At 36.2% G+C, this 21,958-nt stretch overlaps 1 long non-coding RNA gene across 1 annotated transcript in view; it reads right to left on the bottom strand.

Annotated features, from left to right (window-relative positions):
* Positions 1-16,185, bottom strand: part of LOC310638094 — an 844,679-nt gene extending 828,494 nt beyond the window's left edge. Inside the window, exon 1 of the long non-coding RNA XR_014492029.1 lies at positions 15,885-16,185. This is a non-coding gene — a long non-coding RNA (uncharacterized lncRNA). The remainder of the gene's footprint in view (positions 1-15,884) is intronic.
* Positions 16,186-21,958: the final 5,773 nt, after the last annotated feature.

The raw sequence follows: 21,958 nt of genomic DNA, 5'->3' as shown, positions 1-21,958 counted from the left end.
AATGCGAATACACTAGAAAGCAAACTAAGCATATACAGACATTTGTAAACAAGGATGGATATATTAAGAAGTCTATTGGATAAAAAAGCTGAGGCCGTTAGTGAGCAAGCTATAAATACCTTAAATAAATTAAATAAATAAATAAACAGCTCCTCTAAGGCTCATTGTAAAGGTTGATGAGAATGAGAATTCAACAACATCTACAGACCTTTGGCTGCCTGTCCTTGATATAAATAAGTTTTCCTAGACTACTGTTTCATGTGTATTTGAAGGGTCTCACTTGCACATTGAAATTTAAAATATTACAATAGTGTCATTTTTCCTTAGGGTATACCTCTGTTGTTCTTATTATTTTTAATGTTTATGAGTAGTATGTGTTTGCCTTTATGTTTTCCTTTCACTTCCATCCCTACACTAGGGGAAGGGAATAGCCTTCCAGATATTCCTGAACTGGTATTTCCAGTATGCTTCAATAGCAGCCATGCTGATTTATGCTGTTAGCTGATTATAGTTCAGCAACATCTGGAAAGCCATAGGTTTGCTATCCTTTGCACATATCCACATATTGCAAAATATTCAGCTACACAGTTAGTTGTTTTCAAGGAACAAAGCCTTAGGCTTCTGTCACATACAGGATTTACTTCTGGTGCTTAGTCCCTTGCTGTAAGGGGACACATGAGAAAACTATAATAACATTTGTTTAGGGATGATCATGTGCCTTTTTTTCACCCAGATAAGAATGGTAAATTCCCTCCTTCCTAGAAATTTTCCAGATATATTCTGCTACCTTAATTCCTTAAATTATTATAAGGTTAATTTCAATGTGGTTAAAGCTACAAGCCTATGAAGATGCTGACTGTTCCTAAAATATCTCATCAACCTAGAGGGTAGATAAATTGTGCAAGAATTCTGATGCAACAAAGGGTCTTTAGAAGAACTATCATTTGTTGAGAAGAGGGAAGTGGGGCTATTCATTACTGGATAAAAATAATCAACTTGAGCAAGGGTACGGCACCATCCTGTTGTGGCTTGTTCACATGTCAGCTCAAGATGGAAAAAGAGGATATTACTTACGAGAGGTAAAGAATTGCAGTGACCATATAGAATGAATCATGCCACTCCAGAATGACCTGTGAGGCTGGAGGAAGAGGAAAGAAAGAAAGAAAGAAAGAAAGAAAGAAAGAAAGAAAGAAAGAAAGAAAGAAAGAAAGAAAGAAAGAAAGAAAGAAAGAAAGAAAGAAAGACCTATGCATTCAGTGAACTGTATGTGGATAACTTAAACAAAATAAGTGCTTCTTCCATTTAGTTGTCTCACAATGTAAATGCAATTGTGTACCATTGATGAACATCCAACTGCTACAATGTATAAACTTTTTTTGAAATCCGAAATGGAAAAATAATGAGTTAAAGAACACATATGATAAAATAGGTTAAGAATTTTGGTTATAACGTACATCTGGATCAATGGAAAAAATATGATTAAAAGAGTTGAAATACCCATTGTGTTATAATCTTAAAAATAGTTTTTATATCATGATGCCAGAGAGATTACAAAGAAATGATTAGAAAGTATAAAGGGATTTGAAATGTATTTTTAAAATGTGAACAACATGAAGGGACATTTGATCAAGCTTAGTGGACATGTAAAAAAGTTTTAAAAAACCAAATTGGATTCAAATACATACATCTATGCAGAGGATTTTAAAGATTAGTTACAGTCATGTCGGCCATATGACCACAGAATTGTCTTCAGATAATACTGGCTCCTTCAGCTAAGAAACAGGGATGAGCACTGGTCCCTACAGTTGGGGACGACTCAACAGGGGAAACTTTTACGTTAGACATATACATGTTTTCTGTTCTTTTCTTTTTATTGTTTCTATCTTCTCTGTCTGTTTCCCCCCCCCACATTTTTCATATATACATATAAACATACGTGATCGTGTGTACTTATCCTGTGATGAAGAGTTGGTTACAATCTGATTCAGTCAGAATGACTTAGTTCACATGGTTGTGCAATGCCTGAATGCAGTAGCACATACAATGTATAGGTGGTATGAGGATAAAACAGATTTCAGACTTACCACCAAAGACACCAAGAGACAGTTGAATTAAGGGACAAGATAATAACAGTATGCTGGGATTTTTTTTAATTATGTGAGCAACCCTTTGAGTTTATCTTCCAACCTGTGTGGCATGTGCTTAATAGATCTTAAGAATCAGCCCTGGTTTAATTCAGACTGGAGCCTCAGACTACGTATAATGCAACTCAAATTTTTGATTCAAAAACTAAAGGAAAATTATTTTAGCAACTTTTTATAAATCTATATAAAGAAACAGCAAAGTATTTGCCATTTTTTTAAAAAAAGAATGAGATTCTAGATCCTGTAAAGCAGGCATTCCAGTCCACAGCCTACATGCCATAGCCCTAGACAGTTAGTAATGTGGCCCCACAAAATTGTAAACTTTTAACATTAATTTGTGATTTAATATTATATTCATCATCATCACTTTCTATCCACTGCAGGATGAAAGCCTCTTCCACATGTTTCCAACCTATATGGGCCTAAGCTTCCTTTGGCTAGTTGAACATCTAAATATGTTCAAGGTTTTCACCACACTTTTTATTGTTATTCCAACAAGGATATCTCTTCTCGCATAGAAATGAAGGAAGGATAAGACACTTCCTCATAGTGTCTTCTACCAAAATTTATTTCAAAATAATGCTTTATTTTTTTATCTGATTTTTCTGGAGTTCTAGGCTTGATGTGAATGGACGTGTGGTAACAACTTGCCCTTAATATATTGCTTTGCTGTCAATATAAGCTTTGTCAGGTAGCAGTGGAATTAGCAATAGCAATAGCTCTTATATACTGCTCCTCAGTGCTTTACAGCCTTCTCTAAGCTGTTTACAGAGTCAGCATATGCCTCCAACAATCTGGCTCCCTATTTCACTGACTTTGGAAGAATGGAAGACCGAGTCAACCTTGAGCCAGTCAGGGTCGAACTCCAGGATGTAGGCAGAGTTAGCCTGCAATACTGCATTCTAACTACTGTGCCACCATGGTTCCTCTGGTTGGCATAGATGTTTGGCAAGCAAGGCCTCTCCTGGAAAGGGATCTTTTGTAAGATCTGTGGCTTGCTAGTAACACTTTCAGAGTGGCTGTGGAAACAGGCTGGCACAGGATTTAGTGCCATGGAAGTGGTAACATATCTGTGGCAGGTCACAGAGAGACAGACTCACACAGAACAAGTAACATTTATAGCTTTGTCTGAATTTTTACTTCTTAAAAGTAAATATTTATGCCTAGACAGTTGGCTAGCTACTATTGGCTAGCTACTTCTATCAGCATTAGAGAGCCTGTCACAACACTCAAACCCTCTCCCCTCTTCCACTTTCTTCAAAAGTGACAATATTGTATACTATCTGTAATATTACCAGAATTAGCAAGTAAACCATCAAGTCTGTAATGTGCTTTGAAAGGCTATGAAAACTTCCAATACAACTTCTGTCAATTAGCTGTTCCAGAGCTGATCTTTGATCCAAGAATATATTACAGTGGCATGACTGGACTGGCTATTCATTTAATTGAATCAGTCCTTTGAAACTAGTCAGCCCTTCTTGCAAAACTAGCCAGCCCGTCTTGCAAAAATACAGACACCATTACTTGCAGCAAAGTCATGTAAACTACTCCAGCCTTTATGGATCATTCAGAATTTTTGTAACTCAGATACATAACGGTAGTATGTACTACCAATTATCCTTGGCTTTGTATATATAACAATGTGAACAACCTACAATGAGTCTTAACAGCCCACCACTCAATTGATCACCGTATTTAAAACAATTGAATATTTTGAAGAACCGAGGAAGGAATGTCTATGGGGCATGTTCAAAAATGTCAAGATGATGGCTTAAGTGTTATAATTGAAACTCTGCCTGTTTCTTTTTTATACATGTCATGGCTGCCTTCTTGACTTTATTGGCCCTAACCCAGGAACTCCTCTGAACCGAGATATAGCATTTCCATGACCCCATCCCAAGAAGTAAAGAAACTTCTACCCACAATGAATATAAAAAATGGAATGTTTTCTATTTCCTAATCAGTTTTTATAATAAATTGATTCTTCCACAAAAGTTAAAGAGGATTAACCATATGCTAATTTTTTAAAAATATATTTTAAAACCAAATTTAATCAAAATCTGGTCTCTTAATGGCCAAGCAATTTTGCCTATGTAAGAACTATAGTTTTGAAAACACTAGTAAGAATACAGTGCCTTAAGCTAGTGCAGTGCATATAAAACATCTGCTTTCAATTTACTAGAATTAAGAAAAGTGATTATAAATTACTGAACTGGTACTCAGAACCACTGACAAAAAATTCAAGAGCAAATCACATTGGTTGCATAATAAAATACAACTACCATATAGTACTACTGCTAGCAGCTTTTATAGAATGTCTCATTTGTACTTTTGAGAATTATAATAGGTAGGAAAAATATATTTTGGAACTCAGGAAGATTATAAACCATTACAATAGCAACCATACTTTGACTGGCAGAAATTAATATTTGTTTCCAGGTTGTGAAAATGTTTACCTGCTACTCTTTGCAAACCAGACTGCCAGAATAACTATTGACCGGATCAAAAAAAATTATCAGTCTTACTTTGGTATTCTGAAATATGGTCTGCCTTTGTGTTCTTATGTTCAACTCATGTTCTGGTAAAAGGCTTTAAAAGATAGATGATAGATAGATAGATAGATAGATAGATAGATAGATAGATAGATAGATAGATAGATAGATAGATAGATAGATAATAGATAGATAGATAGATAGATAGATAGATAGATAGATAGATAGATAGATAGATAGACAGACAGACAGACAGACAGACAGACAGACAGACAGACAGACAGACAGACAGACAAGGATAGGATAGGATAGAATAGGACAGGACAGGACAGGACAAGACAAGACGATAAGATAAGATAAGATAAGATAAGATAAGATAAGATAAGATAAGATAAGATAAGATAAGATAAGATAAGATAAGATAAGATAAGATAAGATAAGATAAGATAAAGATCTCATATGTATCTATCTATCTAGCAGTGGATCAACAATGGCTAAAATGAGGATGGTGATTTATATGGTAGATAGATGATGGATGATAGATGATAGATAGACAGACAGACAGACAGACAGACAGACAGACAGACAGACAGACAGATAGATAGATATAAAGACGTCATATACATCTAGCTATCTGTCTGCCTGCTTCTATCTATCTATCTATCTATCTATCTATCTATCTATCTATCTATCTATCTATCTATCCTGCAGTGGATCAACAATGGCTAAAATGAGTATGATGATCTATATAATAGATAGATGGTAGATAGATAGATAGATAGATAGATAGATAGATAGATAGATAGATAGATAGATAGATAGATAGATAGATTTCATGAAAGACAAGTTAAATGCAGGGCAGACTTCCTCTAAATGAGTAAAACATTTCACCTATTTTCTTCTTTTTTTCTTATATTCTCCTTATAAAGGATCATAAGTTCTGCTTCTTTTTCTCCTTTAAACAACTTCCCTTTTGATTTTTTTTAAAAAAAATCTACATTGTGAAGCTTTCTTTCATGCCAAAATATATACAGATACAAATGATAGGTTATAGGCAACAGAGATAATTAGCAAAGAGCAAAAAGCTGGAGCAACTCTCATTTCTATATAAACTAATTTAAATCAAACCATACAGGAAAAGGAGTTGTAGACCTTTAGTTTTATTAATATTATTCTCCTTTCATCAAGAGTTTCTACAGAAAACCTTTCCATTCTGAAAAGATGATTCATTGGAAGTACAATGATTTTTTTGGCTTCCTTGAAATGGATCATCCTATTTCACTATGGTAGTTAATATTATTATTAGTCACTGCCACTTGGCTTTATCCCCACCCATTACTTCTTGCTTCCTCTTTTCTCTAGACCATATTTCTACATACTGTAAGAAAAGTGGGAGATTGACACATCTTCAGTCATTTCAACTGTATCTGTTTCAATCCATTTAAAGGTTGATCAGAATACACCAACAATCAGTTATTCAGATGATAGTTCTGCAGTGGCTACATAAATAGGGAAATGAGCAGGTAAATTTCATAAGTTGAATTGCTCTGTTTGGCAGTTTTAAAGGTAAAGGTTTTCCCTATCCAATCATGTCCAACTCTAGGATGGTGCTCATCTCTGTTTCCTAGTTAAGGAAGCCAGTGTTGTCCGAAGACACTTCCATGGTCATATGGTTGGCGTGATCATATGCTGAGGCACATGGAATGATGTTACCTTCCCTATGAAATGGTACCTATTTATCTACTTGCATTTGCATACTTTCAAACTACTAGAAAGGCAGGAGCTGGGGCAGGAGCTGGGGCAAGAACAGGACCTGTCATGTGGTGCTTGACTCCTGAATTGCCAACCTTCCAGGTGACAACCGTAGGCTCTTATGCAAGCCCTATAGTAACTATAGTAGTCTTTTTTAACTTACAAAAAGATCAAATAGTCTTTTCCTCAATCAACCTAAAAAAACAAAGTCAACATTCTTGCCCCATTTGTTTCATTTTATTGCCCTGGACACTGTCACCCTTTGCTCATAAACTTAAGTATTGCCATTGATCATTAAACTGTTTTACCAAGTTCAGCTGATAGCTAAACCAAATAGGAAAGGTAAAGCTATGGTATCTGAGCTGCAAAAATCTAAGTGACCATTAGGCAGCAGAAAAGAGCTAGGCTTTACCGCCATCTATTGGTCATCTGGAGTTTCAGCCCAGATATGGTAGCCATAGGAAAACCAGTTTTGTATAGTGATATGGTATTAGGCTTGAAATCAGAAGACTAAGGATTCTAATTCTGCCTGAGAAACAAAGCTGGCTGGGTGACCTTCAGCTAGTCATTCCATCACATCTCTAGGAAGGAAGCAATGGCAAACTACTTCTGAAAAATTTGCTAAGAAAACTTCAGGAACTAGTCCAGGAAATTGCAGATGTTTAAAAAAACAGAGAAAAAGAAAAGAAGGTGCATACATGCGCATATACATGTATATATACTGTACAAAGGTATTTGTAGGAAAATGCCTAAAATTGAATAAAAATAGCCAGTCACTATGTTTAATAGCACTGCACTGAACCATCTGATTTGGTTTAAGGAAAGATCCCATCATCAATCTTATCTTCTTAGTCTGTGATGCAAAATATGAAATATGGAGGGCTAGGTCAAAGAGGGTAAAATAACATTATAAACAGCAGTAATGTGAATTCCAATATGCCAGTCTAAGTCTGAGCAGAATTTCCATTTGGAAAACAAAAACCATAAAAATGGCTGTATAAACATCTGCAATAACAGTGGGGACAAACCTTAATATCAACTGCAAACAAAATTCACTGCTTTAACTGTATTCATACATCACTTGAATGGAGTTATTTCCATTCACCCTTACTCTGTAGTGTATGATTTTGTTGAAAGAATTTGATAAAATTATTTGCTCTGAAGTCCAACTCCACCATCCAACATACACACCATTTATTTATTTTCAGTTGCTCCTGTAGCTTGAATTCTATAGAATCATCTAAATAACTGTATGGGTGCCAAAGCTGGTGCAAGCACGTATGTGCTTTGGTTTGGAAAGAAAAGTAAGTTCAGCAATGGCATGGTGTTCATAAAGAAAATTGGAATGGGATGGGACATTCTGTTAAAAAGCGATGTCCAGGAAGGGGAAACTATCCTTGGGGAGTTTATTTCCAGTCTAGTATTAAGGTTAAAGGGCATTTCTTAGTCTGAAAAGAACATAATGCTACCTTCTCTTGGGATTTAATTCAAATGTGGAAAGCCACTTATTTAGATTTAGACTTATTTGTACATAATACACAATAATTATAATTCACATATGTATATTTTATGCTAACTTATTTGTTTGTTTTTGATTAACTTCTCTTTGGAAATAGTTTGTCAGTTCTTCAAGTTAGACCAGATCCAAAAACCAAAGCCAGGGAAGTCAATACTACTTTTACTATAAAGTTAGAGTAACAAAATCTTGCAAACCTGAAAGTTTTTTTTTTTTTTTTTTTTGTTTTTGGCCTCCCTCTCTTTATCTTCATGGGAACCAGGGAAGATCTTTTCTGAGATACACATGTTACAGTTCTTGCCTGGATTCAGATTTCTCTTATATGACCATTTTCTTGATCATGGCTCTTCCTCTAGGTCTGGAAGGTTATTCCTTCCACCCATTACAATATAATCATCCTCTACAACACTCTTATTTTATTTACGCCCAAGGACTCAACCTTCTCTTCTTACATCTGCAAAGGAAGTCAGATTAAAGAATAGCTTTACTGAAATGAAGGTTAAGGAAGAGGGCTGCTTGTTTCCACATTCTTTGAAAGGCAGCATTTTTGAACATTGTTAAATCAATTGATCAGCTCAAAATCATCCTCTGATTCTTTTTTGTAAATTTCATCTTCCTTTCTCCTCTCGTGACAAAAAAAAGAGAGAACGCCCTAATATTGAGCAAGAAAAGTAGATATTGTTGCACCACAAACCCGATGAGCTAATGGTGATTCCCACTTTACATCACTGTGGCTTAGCCAACGCAGAATGGCTGCAAAAAGATCTAAAGCATGGAAATAAGGCCTATAATTTGCATGTACTCTACTGTGATTACACTCTCAATCATAGTGCTTGAATATGAAAATAAGGAGAAAAATTACAGGTCTTTTGCATCAAAATTATTCTGGGCTATGGCTGAAAGGCATTCCTCATCAGCTGCTAGCAGAAATGAGGTTATTACCTAAAAGTAAAAGTAAATAAAAGTTTCAAATAACTCCAAAACCAAACAAATTTGTCTTCAATGCCTAGATATCATAGTTTTAGCTGATGTGGTACACAAACAATCAGGCATCTGTAATATATATATATATATATATATATATATATATATATATATATATATATATATATATATATATATATATATATATATATATATATATATATATTGCTGCACATATTAAAATACAATTACATGTAATTGTTTAAAAGTCTTCAACTCAATTTCCACATAAGAAATGCTGCATACGTTAAAAAAAATCAACAAGCACGTTTTCCTAGAAAATATACAAATCTGTTAAAATTTATAAATTAAATAGACTAATATAAAAATGAACATGCAAAAATAGTAATGATGTCAATAAATGAAGTAGAAATCCTAATAAACCTGGCAGCAGAAGATTTTTCAATGGATTTAGTATTAATTCCTAAAATATTTGGGGCACTGAATTTGATGAGATGCTAGAAGAGGGTCACTTCTCAGCCAATACAGAGATATAACCAACATTTAAGCAAAGGCTTACAGTTCTTATGTGAATTAATACTCAGTTCCATATCTGCAATATTTGACCAGTGACTAATAACTAGGAACTGCACAGATTAACCCTGATTCAATTCAAATGTTCAAGGTTTGAAGATACAACATTTTATTTAACTATGTGATCTGATTTAATTTAAGATGCTTCAAGAACATTTTGAAACTTCTCTTGGCTATGATATGCTAAATGCAAACTAATGCTGGTACATTTTTGGGCAGACAAGCATGGCAGGGCTGAGAAGAGACAACACCACAGCTTCCAGATTATTTTTCCAAATACATCCTAAAGCTTCTCAAGAGTCTTAGAAAAGTTGGGCTGAATGTCTTGGAAAACTTAAAAAAAAATGGATAGAAAGCTTTACCATCAGATGGATTTTTAACTGGCTGACAAACTGCACTCAACAAGTAGTCCTTAATGGTACTACATCTACATGGAGGGAAGTAAGCAGTGAGGTACCACAAGGTTCTGTCCTAGACCCAGTACTCTTCAACATCTTCATAAATGACCTAGATGAGGGAATAGAAGGAGAACTTATCAAATTGGGCAGGAATAGCCAACACTCTAGATGATAGGCTCAAGATCCCTCTGGACCTTGAAAGACTTGAGCACTGGGCCCTATCTAACAAAATGAAAAACAATGAAGAGAAAAGTAAAGTCTTACACTTAGACAATAAAAAAACAAAAGTACACATATAGATTGGGTGAAACCAGGCTTAATAGCAGTAACTATGAGAGTCTTGGAGTCTTAGTGGACAATCAATTAAATATGAGTCAACAGTGTGCGGCAGCAGCTAAAAATGCCAATGCAGTCCTAATCTGCATTAACAGAGGAATTCAATCAAAATCATGTGAGGTACTAATACCATTCTATAAAGCCTTATTAAGACCACACCTAGAATACTGCAACCAATTCTGGTCTCCACACTATAAAAAGATGTTGAGACTCTAGAAAAAGTACAGAGAAGAGCAACAATTAGGGGACTGGAGGCTAAAACATATGAAGAACGGTTACAGGAACTGGGCATGGCTAGTGTAGTGAAGAGAAGAAGTAGGAGAGACATGATAGCAGTATTCCAATATTTGAGGGGCTATCACAGAGAGGAGGGAGTCCATCTATTTTCCAAAGCACCTAAAGGCCAGACAAGAATTAATGAATGGAAACTAATAAAGGAGAGATTCAACCTGGAAATAAGGAGAAATTTTCTGACAGTGAAAACAATCAACCAATGGAACAGACTGTCTTCAGATGTTGTTGGTATTTCATCACTGGAGGCATTCAAGAAGAAACTGGAGTGCCATCTGTCAGAAATAGTGTAGAGACTCCTCCTTGGGCAGGGAGTGGGACTAGATGACCTACAATGTCCCTTCCAACTTTGTTATTCTATTCTATTCTGTTATAACTAAATTCCCATCCTTTTTTAATGGAATGTGTGTGTGCTCTAGGGCAGAGGTCCCCAACCTTCTGGGCACCAGGGACTGGTTCCATGTGAGAGATTTTTCTGCTGCCTGAAGGGTGCGTGGTTTTGTGTGCTGCCCACATCCCACAGATGGGGCTTTGCTTGGCTGTGTGGACCGGTTGCTGGCATGCCACGGCCCAGTACCAGTCCACAGACTGGGGATTGGGGACCCCTGATATATGGGAACCAGGGAAACAGATGCTCTCTGGAAAACAATCATATAAGAAAGGAAGAAGTCCACAGTGACTTAACAGTTGCAAAAATAAATTCAAGCAGTTAAAAGTGGCGGCAGGAAATATGTACTTTTGTACTTACAGGATTCTGTTAAAGTAACCTTACAATAAAGTAGAATTAGTCCATCTAGTCCTGTTTCCTGTCTGGTTTACCTGGGGGGGTGGCTGACATATTTCAAAAACTACTTTTCTGTGTGCTTTTCTGAGTTGTCTCAAATTTGTGTTCTGCTGCCTCTGGTTGCTTGGTTTTTTAGAATGCCAAGAAGGCTGGTGTAACTATTAAGACAAATTTGGCCCTTCCTGAGAAAGTTTTCTCATCCCTGGCCTTGGTAGGATGTCAAAGCTTTGCCTTTCCTGGGAATAAAGGGCTATGACCAACATTTAACTATCTGCTGACAAATGGAAAACTCAGAATGAAACAAGATTATACAGATATTCCTGTTTAGTGCCCAGCTGAAATACGAAGACACAGTTATGAAAACTAAAAGTGTTAAAAACCAAGAAGGAGAATTTTCTGTGTAGAACAATATACTTTTCTATTCGATTTTTGCCCAAGATATTCATTGCAAATATTAGTTGAATTCCCATCAGCCTGACTTTGACTAAGAAGCTGTCACTATAACTATCAATGAAAATCTTTATAGTGCACAGGATTATAAATTTGGGAGGAAGAAAGTTTCATGAACTCAGCTTCCATTGATTTCCATTTTCATGTTGATATTTATTTCTCAAACTGATAAGTTTAGAAAGTTTTGGTTTTTTTAAAAAATAGTATGCTTTTTAGACCAATCCAGCCAAAAAAAATGATGATTTTTTAAAATTTATCTGTATTTGTATCTCATCTCATTATACAGACTGTAGACAACTGAAAACATGCAAACATATATGACATGCTTATATTGCGCAGTGATGAACAATGTGTAACTTTACAGGCAAATTTAGGTTTTGGCAGTATTCCAAAGTTAAATCAGTAGGGAGGTAAGTATTTAGGGGTTGTGATGGCTGAGCAGTTAAAGACACTGAGCTTGTCAGCTGGAAATCTGACAACCTGGATTCAAGACCCAAGCCTGCATGATGGGGTGAGTTCCTGTTACTTGCAACACCTAGTTCTTCAAAACCATGCAAATACGAGTAGATAAATAGGTACCACTTTGATGGGAAGGTAACAGAGTTTCATGCACCTCGGCATATAGGCATGCTGGCCACATGACCACAGAAATGTCTACAGACAACCCTGGCTCCCTCAGCTAAAAAAATAGAGATGAGCACCACCCACTAGAAACACCACTCAATAGGAGACACCTGTCCACATTTATGCCAGTTAGCCAATAAAAAGAAATCAAATTTCCTGAATCTAAGGCTACTTTTATATACACTTTCTCTCATGTCTGATTATATGATATCAAGTTGTTTGTTACTCCTAGCAATCAGATCTTCTCCCTGACAATCTATTCTTAACCTGTTTTTCAAGTCTCCCAATAGTGCACTCAATGGTGAAATCCATCCATTTTGCTGCTGGTGGTCCTGTTCTCTATTTCCTCTGACAGCTTTAAAGCCTTCTCCAGTGAGCCTTCCCTGCCTGAGCATGGGGTTGGACTAGAAGACCTCCAAGGTCCCTTCCAATTCTTATTATTATTATTATTATTATTATTATTATTATTATTATTATTATTATTATTATTATTATTATTATTACTATTATTATTATTAATTCATTCTCCAAATAGATGCTTTTTTTCCTTTCAGAATTTGAATAAAAGTTTAGATGAGAAGTTGTTGATGGTCAATTTAGTCTTGTATTTGTCTGTGGAGATTCTCAGTCATCCAGGTCATAGTTGTCTCAAAGATGTGGTGTTTTTTTTTCCCTTGAAGAAGAAGAAAACATTTTACTTCTCATCTGAGAAGCTTCATCAGTTGTGATGGTAGGGGGATGGAAGGATAAGTACTGACAGGATGATTGGGTGTGTGTGTGTGGAAGGATAATATTTCCTTGCAGTCACTTGGTCATTAGCACTGACCAAGCTGTGCCACTGAGAGCTGGTGAGGCCACTTGGGAGTTCATCTTTCCCCTCAGGGTCACCTGAATCAGAGTGCAATTAGTTGTGGAATATTCTTCGACCTGCTGAAAGGGCTGTGTTGTAGACTGGGGATAGGTAGTGTCTTATTCCTCGCACTCTATTGAGGTAAGGCTGTTCAATTCTAACATACATGGATTATTTTACCTCTCCTTTAAACCAATGATCCTCTCTATCCAAAATGTGGACTTTGCTGTCTTCAAAAGAGTGACCTTTCTCTTTCAAAAGCAGATGGACTGCTGAATGGGTTTGATTTTCTGATAGCTTTGAATTCCTATATTGTGCCATGCATTGTGTTAGTCCTGTGGTCTTTATCCAGGATCATAATTTTTACCTATTCTGAAATTAAAATAAAACAATTTAAAGGACTTTTCTCACACTTCTTGATAAGGCCTTCATAGCAATTACTTGTTGCCTAGTTTCAATTATTGATTCTTAACATTTTCCTTGCAAGGCATGTTTTGGAGATGACTGCATTTGGGATTTTTGCTGACTCACTTCACCGGATTGCATTTTGTTTTTAAGCATCTGTTTCTTTAGTGATATTACTAACAGTTGCAATTAGACTATTTTCCTGCTGAGTTACACAATGTACACATACTGATAATATTCAATGAATGGTTCTCCTCTTACCACCAGTACCATATAACACCAGAAAGCTAGCCATGCCAAGTTTCCAAATCAGATGTGAAATATTTTAAGGTGGGGCAACATTTAACTAAGAATGTGAAATAAATCTAAAGGAATGGATGTCAAATTATTTGGGATTAAACAATTAAAAAATTCTAGGTTGCTTCTCTCCTTGATTAGCAATGGATGGAAACTAATCAAGGAGAGAAGCAACCTAGAACTAAAGAGACACTTCCTGACAGAACAATTAACCAGTGGAACAACCTGCCTCCAGAAGCTGTGAATGCTCCAACACTGGAAGTTTTTAAGAAGAGACTGGACAGCCATTTGTCCGAAATGGTATAGGGTTTCCTGCCTGAGCAGGGGGTTGGACTAGATGGCCTCCAAGGCCTCTTCCAACTTTATTATTATTATAATTTCAGAAAAGATGGTGGAATTGGAGATTGTTAAAAGATGATGAGAACAGATTACACAAGTATCATTAATAATACTCATTTCTTGTGGAGGAAGAAAGTTATGCCCTCCCCCTATCAATTATAAAATGGCAAAATTATAAAATTATGATTTTTTTCAATTGTTAGTATATTCTGTGATTCTCTTTAAGAAAAGAAGTCATAAAGATAAGTAAATGATAGATAAACTATTTTAATGGTTAAAAAATATAGTCCTATTTATAGCCTGATCATAAGCACATTTAGTTCTTAGACTTCCCAAAATCTCTCAGCCATTAGTCTACAACTGGGAGTAATAATACTGCTTACCTGCCTTAATCAGTTTGCATGTAATGAATAGTAACGAGGATAAAAGTACTATAAGGACAGTATATTTGCAGCAATAAGTCCCATTCTTAGAGTAATATTATTCCAGTCCACAAGAGGCTCAAAGTTCAATGATGGAGGAAAAAAAAACCCTCCAAGTGTATATAATTAAAGTTATTGTCATCACCAATTAAAAGAGTGCTGAGCACCTGGTCTAGGGAAGAGTTTAAAAAATAGATAATTTGACATTAGCTAATGAAGCAAGGTCAGAAAGAATCTGAGATAGCAGATTCCTACTTCAAAAGACATGTCTTCTTGGGTGATAGTCTCAGAGATATCGCCTTACCTAAACAGAGAAACAGAATGACCAAGGGCATGCAAAAAAGCAGTGGGAGCAGGAGTGATTTCTGACTTCATGCTGTCTTCCCCATTGAGTTTTCTTATGAGAAGGTGGCAGGAAGCATTAGAAACCTTGCCTTCCCTTCAGACAGACTGCTGCTGGGTGATGGAGGGAGCAAGAGATTGCTTAGGGTGGCTGAGGATTTATCATGAAGATTAAAAATGAAGGTCACATGACTGAAGCATCATCCCAGCTGCTCAACAGCAGCCATTAGCACTGATGCCATTAGCATCATTAGCCATTAGCACAACTTTCCAAATTTAATTCCCTTGGGAATCATGCGTCCTGAATTTTGGCACAATCTGTAAATTGAGGTATCTTCATTCAAAAATTGTTGCCTTATGCACCATCTTGTCCAGTTAGTAGTATATAGTATATAGATAAAACAGGTCACAAAAGTGAGATAGCATTTGCAAAGCTTTTCCATTCTTCCCCCACCCAGTATCCTGATAATAAGGATACTTATTATCAGTTCTTAATATATGCATCTTTTTTCCCCATGGTCCAAAAATAAATGCCTACTTCTTTAGCACAAATACAAATATTAGGTTTATTTTTTCATGTGGTTCAATGGTAGGTATGGTTGTGATCATTGTAAGAAAAGATGATGAAGATGAAAATCAAACTTCAGATCCTGCTCTATATTTATCTTTGTTCTAACAAATAAAGTCTTGTTTATTTGCCAAGAATGCATGCTGTCTTTTATATGTGCAGAAGTAATAAAAATTATTAGGGGACATTGAAGGAAGAAGTATAAAAGGTATGATGAAGTTTTATAAATTAATAATAGAAGTTACAACTGACATTGACATTGCTGACATTGGAACTGCCTCTCAAGCAAAAAAGAGTCAAGGGGCAACATTTTACGGTTTTATTTATTTATTATTTATTTTATTTATTTTGGGGACTTATATGCCGCCCTATCTCCCGAAGGACTCAGGGCGGCTAACAACAATAAAATACAATGATACAAAAGTTAAAAAGAATTAAATTAACAGCCCCAATAAAATAAATTAAAATTGAAGTTAAAAATTAAAAAACATTTTAAAATCCCTGTCATCAGTCCAGGTCAGCCTGATGGAAAAGAAGTGTTTTAAGGCCGCGGTGAAAGGACCGGAGATCCGGGCCCATCTGGAGCTCAAGGGGAAGTTGGTTCCATAGGGCTGGCGCTCCCACAGAGAAGGCCCTCCCCCTGGGGGTCGCCAGCTGACATTGTCTAGCCGACGGCACCCTGAGGAGGCCCTCTCTGTGTGAGCGTACTGGGCAATGGGAGATCGTTCCCGGCAGCAGACAGTCCTGCAAATATCCCAGGCCTAAGCCATGTAGGGCTTTAAAGGTAAGTACCAGCACCTTGGTCTATGTCATTGCTGAAATGAAATGAAAGGTTTTTAAAAAGTATCACTGGACATATGAAGGTTCTAGGCCACCTTATTTGAAATTACTTAAATTATCTACACTACCTTTAGCTTCCTTGCCATAGTTTGGACCTGAGAAATAGCAACTTTAAAGCTCTCTTTTTTTCTCTATAGCCAAGATTGTGTTTGTTTTTTGTGAAATGACTTGAAATTTTTATTTAACCAGCAATGATTTCATATATTTAGAATACAGAATAAAAACATAAAAAACTGCTGCTAGGCTTAATCCTACACAGGAAGAAACACTGATCAAGAAAAGCTTGAAATGAAATGTTGGGTTTACTTCTATTAGGAAATTGAATAATAATTTGGTGGTTTAATAAAATAAACTAATTATGAAATGTGCATGGCTAAGTTATAAGGAGATGGAGAATCAGTTTCTATATTCCTGGTATTTATCAAGACCATCAACAGTTTTGTTGTTACTGAAGGCTGTTGACTTCAAGCTGCAAATCTTAACTTACCAGTTGCCACTAATTTGCTGCCTAGAAATGAATTACATCCTAAAGAGCTAAAAATGTATTTGAAGTAAATGACTGTAAAGTTGAAAGCAAAAACTTTGTCAAACAAGGCTTTAGATTGAGTTAATTTAGACCATGAATGTTTAATATCATATTTGTCATTTTCTCCCATTCACTAATTGGGATCATATTTCCCTAGAATCTCCTCCAACTTCTTCTGAAGTAGAGTTGTGGGTTTTTGCCAATATACTTCTATGTGACCTTCCACTGTGTTGATTAAATTATAATGCGAATAGAAAATTCTCTTATAGTATTGCAGTATTTATGAACATTAAATGTATCTTAAAAGTGCTCAGTTGGCTAAACACTTGGGACAAATCTAGGCATGATAGCATGTGTGCCTCCCTTTTCCAGATGACTAGCTTCTACAGAATTCCTTTACCCACAAAACAGCCTTCTCTGTATGTACTTATGGAAATTTGAACATTAGTGCCACCATGATATACATTTCACCTTGCTGTCTAAACAGCAACCAACAATACAGAGGGTCAATTGTCTCCCACTTTGGTAGTAATTTAAGAGAAATTAAGAGAGTTCAGGAGCTGAGCAGATGCATACACAACTTGGCTTCAGTGATTAATGATGGATGGAAAAAGGCAGGAGAACTATCATACAGCTACTTCTTTCCTCACTTCTGTTGCAACAGCACCCTTGGAGCTCTGTAAAGGTCTCTTCACCTCTTCTCCTATTGTGTTCAAGCATAAAATTCAAAGGTTACCACCTTTGGCTGCTTGAAAACACTTTCTCCTACATTCTTTCACAAGCAAAAAGGAAGAAGAGAATGAGAAGAGAAAGAAAATTCTGGGGAAATCACCAGAGTCACTGCAGAATCCATTTCTGCCACATGCTGCAGCTCCTCCTTGACCACACTTCTGAGTGATTCAGCAGAGGAGAGTATGGGATCAATTGTAATTGTCCTGCTTCTGATACAACAATTGACTTAAAAGTAGCCACAGAAGAGAAGATGGTAATGTAATTACTGTTGCAGCTACAACAGCAACAGTGATGGCTTCTCCCTGCATCCTTCATTTCCTGTCTTCTTCCATACCATCCTACACTATAGAGCCCCATGACTTGTGGAACAAAAATGGGAGTAGCCATGAAAGTCGGCTGGGTAAATTTGGGCCAGTCACTCTCTGTCAACCCAACTACAGGGTTGTTTTTGTAGTGAAAATAGTAGGAGGAAAGAATATTAGGTATATTTGCCACCTTGAGTTATTCATAAAAAAAGACAGGAAAGAAAGAAAGAAAGAAAGAAAGAAAGAAAGAAAGAAAGAAAGAAAGAAAGAAAGAAAGAAAGAAAGAAAGAAAGAAAGAAAAAATCTCCTGTGCCTATGAGACCAAAGGTGTATGATTTCCATAACTTCATTATTAATGCACCATAGTGAGGTAGGAAAGATGCTATAGATCATGGTAAGCTAAAATTAAATCAAACTTGAAATGGATCTGCATATGAAGTACAGGTAATCCTTAACTTATGTAAATGAGCCCAGAATTATGGTCATAACTTGTTGGGGTCATAAATTGAGGCATCACATGACAAGATTCCAATTTTTTTTTTAGTTTTTTGGCAGCAGTCATTAAGTGAATGTCTTGGTTATTAAGCAACTGCATTGTTTGTTAAGTGAACACATCAATCATTAAGCAAACATTAGGTAAATCCATTTTCCACAATGGGCATCTTTTGCTGGAAACAAAAAGTGTAAATGCCAGAAACTAATGTCACAAATCACAATCATGTAATTGCAAATGGCCATAAAGTTAGTTATCAAGTGTCTAAAACGTAATCACATCACCATGAGAGTTTGGGGTCATTGTAACTTTAAAATAGTAGGTTGTAGTAGCTCTGTCAAGGGACCAGTTATAAGCCGAGGATTACCTGTATACAATAGTAGCCTTGTGTGCTTGAAATGGAGAGTCATATATAATGTACTTCTGGATGAGTGCCGTTAAGTGTCAGACTGCATTTGACTTCCCCCTAAAAATGGCTCTGTAACCTAGAGATGGCTAGGTATGTTACTATTAGAAATGTACAGTCTGAAAATTCCTGGACAACAAGAATAGAAGAAAGAAACAAACACGGGGCAAGAGGATGTTTAGGGTGGTCCTTTGTTGGTTTTGAAAACTGATAATGAAATAGATATATATCTTTGGTTATTTGGGACAAAAAAAAAACCCTGAGGAAGTATAAATTGTTTGTACTCTCTGTAAAATTCTAATTGGCATATTGGAGAAGTGGTATGCTGTGATGAAACTTTTCAATGTTCTATTGTGCTTTGCTAAATTCCTGTGATATTTTTTTGGGGGGGAGGGGGAGGGGAAGGGAAATCAAATTCTAATTTGGTAGGAAACTTCAAATGTAGTTAAGGTTCAAAGCTGTATTGTTACATCTGTTACATACATTTGCAACTTAACACAGTAAATCATACTCAGCCATTGCATATTGCTCATGAGAAAGGAGACAATTCAGGAAATGTGACATTGGTCAGCTGCAACAAGTCAGCTGTTAATTTTGCAACAGTTTTTGAGCAGCCACTGTCTACTTGAGCTGTATAAATCTGGGCAGTAGAATCTTTAAACATCAGTCAATGAGATTTTAAATTACCATAATGGTCTATTCAGAGTTTTACTTGCAAATATTCTAACTCAGGGGTTCCCAAACCCTGGTCCGTGGACTGGTACTGGGCCACAGCATGCCAGCAACTGGTCCACAAAAACAAGCAAAGCCCCATCCATGGAATGCAGGCAGCACACAAAACCACGCACTGTCCGGTCTGTGGAAAAACCTTTCTCCACGGAACCAGTCCCTGGTGCCCAAAAGGTTGGGGACCTCTGCTCCAACCAATTTTGTTCACTGAAGATTAACTGAAATCTTATCTGGATCTGCCCAGTCCAAAATAACTTCCTGGTTGTTTTTTTTTTAAATTAAGATACTTAATTTTAAAATTAAGATACTTAAGAATTGAAAACAATTCCACTCGTAATAAGATATTAAGGAACTACATAGCAATTATGAGCTTCATTCCACTGTATAACTTACATTATGCGTTTTCCATAATATATTACTATTCTTTGCAGCATTAAACAGCCTTCTCAAGAAAGAAGCATTTCATCTGACAAGTCTATCACCTAGCTTAATACACAGCTTTTATTTTTTTAAGAGAATCGAGTTTGCCTTCTTCTTTGATCTCTACTTGAGAACAAAAAATAGGATTTCTTTCATGGAGTTTGAAAGTGCAGTAATTGCTTTCCACAAATAAGGACCAGCAAATAGTCTGGAAGAAAAAAGAAACCGCTATCAGGGGAGATTGGCAATACAAATCCTTTATAGAGGGTTTCCCCCCCAAGATATATCAACAACTTTTCTGGGTCCAAACAATGCTCCTGGCCCAGCTACTGAAGTATTAACAAAGAACTTTGCTTCAGTGAATGAGTTCCTAAATCCTGGAGCAGCAACTTACAAAGAAATTCTTCCACTGATTAGGGGATAGATGGGGAACTCATCAAATTTTCAGACGACACCAAGCCTTGGTAAGGCCACACATGGAATACTGCATCTAGTTTTGGTCACCACGATGTAAAAACATGTTGAGACTCTAGAAAGGGTACATAGAAGAGCAACAAAGATGATTGAGGGACTGGAGGCTAAAACATATAGGAAACGGTTGCTGGAATTGGGTATGTGTACTTTAACGAAGAGAAGTTCGAGGGGTGACATGATAGCAGTGTTCCAATATCTCAGGGGCTGCCACAAGGAAGAGGGAGTCAAGCTATTCTCCAAAGCACCTGAAAGCAGGACAAGAAGCAACGGATGGAAACTAGTCAAGGAGAGAAGCAACCTAGAACTAAGGAGAAACTTCCTGGCAGTTAGAACAATTAACCAGTGGAACAACCTGTCTCCAGAAGTGGTGAATGCTCCAACACTGGAAGTTTTTAAGAAGAGACTGAACAGCCATTTGCCTGAAATGGTATAGGGTTTCCTGCCTGAGCAGGGGGTTGGACTAGATGACCTCCAATGTCCCTTCCAACTTATTATTATTATTATTATAACATACTATAACATATCCTCTCTGTCTCTCTATATCTCCATAATTTTCAACAATGAGAAGGAGACTTCTCATTTTGTGACCTAAACCACCCAGGGCTTTTAATTCATTAGAAAGTGTGAATAGCCACAGTGAAAAACACAAAATACTAAGAATTACAAGATACTTCTTGAAAAGTATCTCCTAATTCTGTGATTCCAAAATACATTCTTGGTATGCTGACTCAGGTTTTCATGGTCAAGCAAAATGGGAACCAAGAACCAAGAATGTTTTAGAAAGCCGAAAATCCATTTTTCCTGTCACTGACATTAAATTATCACAGCACAGAGCAATTAATAAGAGTGCTTCATGAGATAAGATATTAATCTCCACTTGTAATCCAAAGAGCTACGCAACTCTAATATCTCTTGGACTATTGGCTTTTCTCCGATTCATAAAACAAATAAACCATATTTCCCAAAATAAACCATATTTCCCAAAGTTTTTATTATTATCTTTAAATACCAAGAATAATATAAAATTGGGGCTTTATCCCAACTTCTTATGACAAAAAATAAAAAGAATGAAAAAAGTCTAATCTTACTCCATAACAAGCTTAATTTATGTCAAGGTTCAATGTGATCTCATCCCACACAACTATTTACCTGGACATCTGAAATAATTCTTCGGACCTTAATCACCTTATTTTAGGAATTCTGTTTTTTGTCACAACAACACAATGTTTATTACTATCCATCACCAAGTCTTTTGCACATAGTGGTTCAGTAGAGTATTTCTCCCCCCTCCTTCAAAAAAACCCCTTCAAAATTGTAGATATAAGTTAAATGAAACTTTTGATATAATGATTAGAATTAGAAGATGGATGAAAAGCAGCTTAAAGTGGCCAAGGTTGAGAAACACTGTTGTAGAAGAAAGGAGTGGTAAATACATCTAACAACAATGTGGTAAGGTTTAAGATTTGGGTTATTTCTAATATTATATATTACAGGTAATCCTCATG

This window comes from Vipera ursinii (assembly GCF_947247035.1).
Source record: "Vipera ursinii genome assembly, chromosome: 3".
Lineage (NCBI taxonomy): Eukaryota > Metazoa > Chordata > Lepidosauria > Squamata > Viperidae > Vipera > Vipera ursinii.
Note: the sequence above shows the minus strand (reverse complement) of the source record. Positions and strands in the feature narration are given on the sequence as shown.